The following is a 6,000-nucleotide window of genomic DNA, read 5'->3' as shown; positions in this document are numbered from 1 at the left end:
AAATCTAGAGCTCTCCGGTATCCGGATAGCATAGGTAGGACTCGGGCAATTGTCGTGCCACTAGTTTATATAAGGAATGTATGAGGTATAACCCACGTGTGTGTTTTGGGATTTTATGAAAATGTTCTTCCTCTCACCATTAAACTTTTTTCCAAGGGGTGGAGGGGTGTAAGTTGTTTGAAGGCTTCTATTTTGGCAATCATGGCCCATGAATATCACTTGGCTGTAATTCGATAATCGGATGGTTGCCACCTACGTGGCTGCCGTTGTCTTTAACAGATGGCGCCTAAGACACTTACGTACGAGAGCTGATCACAGCGTTTTTAGTTTATGATGGATACTGTTCGTTATATTTAATTTGGTGGTATTTCTTAGAGATTTGGGAGGCTGAAAGGTTTATTCGTGAAGGAACTCCCCCTCCCCCTATTATTTATTTTATATTGACATATGGTTTGAGTTGTGCTTAGTGCCACTACTGGCTTTAGGTGTAGTATGGCAATGTAAAAATTTGGGGTTTAAAAAGAAATTAATCCTTTAGTGTTAACGTGTACGGAAGTACCATTCCGGTTGCTAGTCGTAATTACACCCTGCTAGATGTTACATGCTGAATATATTATTATTAAATTGCATGTGAACGCACATGACCATGCAGCGCCCCCTACCGAGGGCGCCTCGCTGCTAGTTGATTTGTTTAGCGTCAGTATAGGCTCTGCTTCAAGACTGCTTTTGTCGCAGTTACAGTCATTTCTTACTGAACGTGTTCTTTGAGTTGTCAAGGCTGTACGCCTAGGTGGTTAGGAAGGAGTTGAAGTTTGTGGTATGTAACTCATATGTTCCGATCTCATTTTCTGTAACGTCGAGACGTGTTGAATGTGCTGTTCACTTGTCTTTTGTACTTTTTTGTAACAGATGTCTGAAGATGGGTGCAGTTGCGAAACGCTTTACATGTTCTAATAAAAGAGTCAATTGAACATATGACTTTATTGCGATTGTACAGCATTATCAATGTAATTATTTTAGATCACCGAGAGAAAAAAGGTAAACAATTGTACATACACTTTTATCTGTTCTGAAATGTAATTTCTGTCTAATCTTCTGGTTATGTACTGTATTTCACCAGGTTCAGTAAGCAAGACGGAGCTATGGCACAATCGCTTGACTGCCCCTGAGATGGTATAAATGTTCTTCGTGCGAATAGGCACTACATTCGAAATGCAGGTTACAATCTTTTAAGGATTGTGGTACTGTACATTGGTTCATTTTTTGATGCGAGGGTAGTATTGCTGTTTTACACCAAGTTACTTCCTGCTAGCCAACACACTCACTCGAAATGAATAGGTGATTTAAATAACCTTCTCACTTTGAATCAAATGAACAGGTTGGCAAGTCTCTAACGCCAGTTCCATGGAGGTGATGGTATGGTTTTCCGTGATGGAAATATATCTTTCTGATTGACGGTATTTGTCGTCTACCGCAGGTCTAATCCGTAAACCATGATGTTTTAGAAGGGAGTACATTGCGCGCTATAATACTGCAGACCACTGTGCCGTGCTGTTTCTTTACGGATTTTCCCCTTTTTCATGTGTTGTACTCTCTCCTCGCTTTACGTTCAGAGACGTAGTCGGGTGCATTGAATTCAGTGATAATCAAGTGTTCGTTGAGTGTTGCATTCTTTGCGAGGAATTTCTAATAGCCATTTTGTTGGACGCCTTGGGGGCGGTTGATGGTATCCAGAGAGGGGTCAAACACATTCTGCTTCTGCACTATGTTGATAAGGTAGTCGTCCCTCCGTATTACTGGGGTGTTGAGAGCTGATAGCAGTAATAATGAGTGAGAAATTATTCTCAAATCTTTCAGTGGTCTCAGTGATTTCGTCACATAAAAATTGTTCAAATGGTTCTAAGCACTATGGGACTCAACTTCTGAGGTCATCAGTCCCCTAGACTTAGAGCTACTTAAACCTAACTAACCTAAGGACATCACACACATCCATGCCCGAGGCAGGATTCGAACCTGCGACCATAGCAGCAGCGCGGTTCCGGATTGAAGCGGTTAGAACCCCTCGCCCACATCGACCAGCATTTCGTCACATATTTGATTGTGGGTTGTAAATAAGATAGGTCCAAATTTTCCTTTCTAACAATCCTCACAGCTTATGCGTTCATTGGTAAATTCTTGTATGATAGTAGAGAAATCTTTTATCCTTTCACACCTGTACATAATTTACCAAGATTCAGTATTTATTTCAGGCAAACGCGAACAACTCCCTGATCCCAACAGGTTCCCATTTCGTATGAGCAATGTGAATCGTATTTTCATGTACATGGATAAGAAATATCAGAGGTTGTAAAGGAATGCTGCCAGGCAGCTAATTGTATCGGTACGCCATACGCCCGAAGCATGCCGCTTTTCAAAAGAATGCCGTGCGCCATATTCGAAGCACGAAGGGAAAGAATATCGACGACGCTGTTCCTTTAATTGCAGGTCTCCGAAGGAGTTCGAGGAAACGGCATTGTTGGGGAAACAAAAGGCGAGGTGAGAACGTGATTCTTATGGAAACGCACAATTGCGTGCATCGGCGCAATATATAAGGCAGATTGTGCGTAGCGCTGCAAGAATTCAGTTCAAGAAAACCCGGCGCACGCGAAGACGAAGGCCATTAAAGTTGGAGGGTGAATTCCATTTTAATCAGAGGCGCGGGCTGGGTGGGAAGGGGGAGGGAGGGGGGAGCCGGTCATTACTGACAGCCAGCCGGGCCCCGTGTTCTGTTCTCCTCCGCTCTGTTCTACTCTCTTCTGTCACATTAGGCGCCGCCTATTGCTGCCCCGCCGCCGGGCACGGATTCGTTTTTAATGACCCACCGCAGAAAACGGGCCCCTGCAGCACAAGAAACAGCTTAGCGAAACCCACAACTGGCATTAAACAACTGACAGCGTCACGAACTTCCCAAACAGATGTGCGAAAGAACAGAGAAAAATATTGCATTCGAAAACAGCCTCGACAACGTCTTCAAGTCCGATTGCAGCTCCGTCTTGCAACGAAACGCCGAGTGGAAGTGTATACAAACAGTGAGGATTTAGTAAGCAGGTCGGGAACATCTGGGAATAGTAACTGGAAACCGGAGATACCTTAAACAGTCTAGCCAGTGCCGGTGAGTAGTTTGTTGTTGTTCTCGTCTTCAGTCCACAGCTCTCCATGGTACTCTATCCTGTGCAAGGCTTTTCATCTCCGAATAACTACTGCAACATGCATCCGTCTGAATCTGCTTACTGTATTCATCTCTTGGTCTCCCTCTGCGATTTTTACCCCACACGCTTCCCTCCAGTACAAAACTGGTAATCCCTTGATATCTCAGAATGTGCCCTACCAACCGATCTCTTCTTTTGGTCGACTTGTACCACAAATTTCTCTTCTCCTCCATTCTGTTCAGTACCTCCTCATTAGTTACGTGACATACCCATCTAATCTTCAACATTCTTCTGTAGCACCACATTACAAAAGCTTCTATTCTCTTTTTGTCTAAATTGTTTATTGTCCATGTTACATTTCCAAACACGACTACACTCCATACAAATACTTCCAGAAAGGACTTCCTGACACTTAAATCTATACTCGATGACAACAAATTTCTCTTCTTCAGAAACGCTTTTCTTCCCATTGCCAATCTACGTTTTTTATCCTCCTTACTTCGACTCTAACCAGTTACTTTGCTTCCCAAATAGCAGAGCTCATTTACAACTTTAAGTTTCTCATTTCGTAATCTAATTCCCTCAGCATCACCTGATTTAATTCGACTACTTCCCATTATCCTCGTTTTGCTTTTGTTGGCGTTCATCTTATATCCTCCTTTCATGATACCGTTCATTCCGTTCTATTGCTCTTCCAAGTCCTTTGCTGTCTCTGACAAAATTGCAATGTCATCGGCAAACCTCAAAGTTTTTTTTTTCCCGTCTGGGACTTGAATTCCTACTCCAAATTATTCTTTTGTTTCCTTTACTGCTTGTTCAATATATGAACTCAATAATATCGGCGATAGGTTATAATTCTTTCTCACTCCCTTCTCAACCAATGCTTCCCTTTCGTGCCCCTCGACTCTTATAACTGCTATCTGGTTTCAGTACAAATTGTAAACAGTCTTCCACTCCCTGTATTTTACCCCTGCCACCTTTAGAATCTGATAGAAAGTATTCTAGTCAACACTGTCAAAAGCTTTCTCTATGTCTAAAAATTCTATAAACGTAGGTTTGCTAGATACTTCATCTACAAACGCAATACTGCGAAGTGCATAGCAGATGATACTTATAAGGTAGGTGTTCCGATTGTACGAGTCTTACTCGGTTGAAACACACGTACTGAGTTCGTTGTGGGTCGCTGATTGCAGTGGTGGTAGTCCCTTGTTGAGGAAATGCCCAGTTTTCGAGTAATAAAGATATATGATTCGTGACTTTTATGTCCTTCTCCCACGCAACTACACCACTGCACTGGTGCTATATTGCATTGTGAGACGGGGCCTTTGAGGTACGTTTCTTCAGGCAGTTCCCAATGCGGCGGTCGTGTAAAAGAAAAACTAACAGTAGTGCACTAGTATTTACCCATCCTAGATCATTCTGGTTTCATGCTGTTAAATATTCAGTTGCGTTTAAAGTATAATAGCGAGGTATTTACAATCATATTGTTAGTACATTTATTCTTCTTGTTAAAAGTTTTCACATTAATATTAAAGACTTCTGTTTTGCGTTCGGTATCCGTTGGTTAAAAAATGTTTACGTTCCAGGCAACACCATACTGTTGCTTGATTGCTGGACTGGAAAAACCGATGGAGCTGTATTTCCAGAACATGAAAATCAGATATCCTTAAACGAAAAACGTATTTGCGCAGGAATTAACCCCCCACGATCCCTCAATACATGTAGCCGTTAGACGTCTGCTTTTTCAGGAAATTTAAACTCGTTGTTCTTAGGCTTGAAGACTGCGTTAGAAATAAGTTTATTTAGTACGCACCGCAAGGTACATTACATGACAGAGTATTAATAAAGAAGCTTCCTTCAGCTCCCTATCAGCAGATATATTCCCAAGTTTTCAAGGACACGATCATTTATGCCTGACAGAGTTGTGAGTATGTTATTGCATTACCGGCTGCTACTAAATTAGCAATATACCAATAATTTTCCTCCGGTGAAAGGATTTTAATTCGACCTTGTTTGTGCCTATGACGGTTCAGGTATCGGACAATTTTCGTTTCTCTAAATATTTGTGTTGAAAGGTGGAGAAACAGAACAAACGGGAATGGGGCCAAGGTTCTATTAGTAATCAAGTAAACCGTAAATACGTAAGAGGAAACGGTGGCCAGCCTAAATAGGCAAAGTTCTACCAAGTAATAGCACGGTTGATAAAGAAGGTTCATTGACTTCACTTGATACTGATATTACGTTTTGCAAATAAGATAATAAGCAGTAGCGCAATTTATCAAGCAACATAACAGCAGTTTGTCGTGAACTACACAGAAGGAATATTAACCATTTTTGCAACAACTCTCTCTCAGTATCACTTACTATCTGTATATTAAAGCAGAAAGCTAATGATTATTGTAGGTAAATATGTATTAATGGTAGAGCAATATTAACATTGCAAGAAGTTCTTTTATCAGCTAAATTATTGGGAAATACTGCCCTTGAAATGGTTGTCGGGTAATTACATTCTCAATTCCTATTATTATTTGTGTCCTCAAGGACCGTTCACTTCCTCATATTATTTGGCTCAAATGGAACATGTGATGCCTCGATATAATTTGAATAGTTGTAGCCAGTTGCTTATTATAGCACACACAAACGCTAGGTAGCTGGCCAGTGCATATCATTGCTACTGTAATTGTAATGTGAGACTTAAATCTGACTCAACAGTTAGCATGGGGACCCAGAAACTAATTATTAGTACACTCAGATCAAGGTTGAACATTTTATCAGAACACAATACGAGAAACACTGTTAACTACATCCATAT

This window comes from Schistocerca serialis, chromosome 4, assembly GCF_023864345.2.
Source record: "Schistocerca serialis cubense isolate TAMUIC-IGC-003099 chromosome 4, iqSchSeri2.2, whole genome shotgun sequence".
Classification (NCBI taxonomy): Eukaryota; Metazoa; Arthropoda; class Insecta; order Orthoptera; family Acrididae; genus Schistocerca; species Schistocerca serialis.
The sequence above is the reverse complement of the archived record's forward strand: the minus strand, read 5'-3'. Positions refer to the sequence as shown.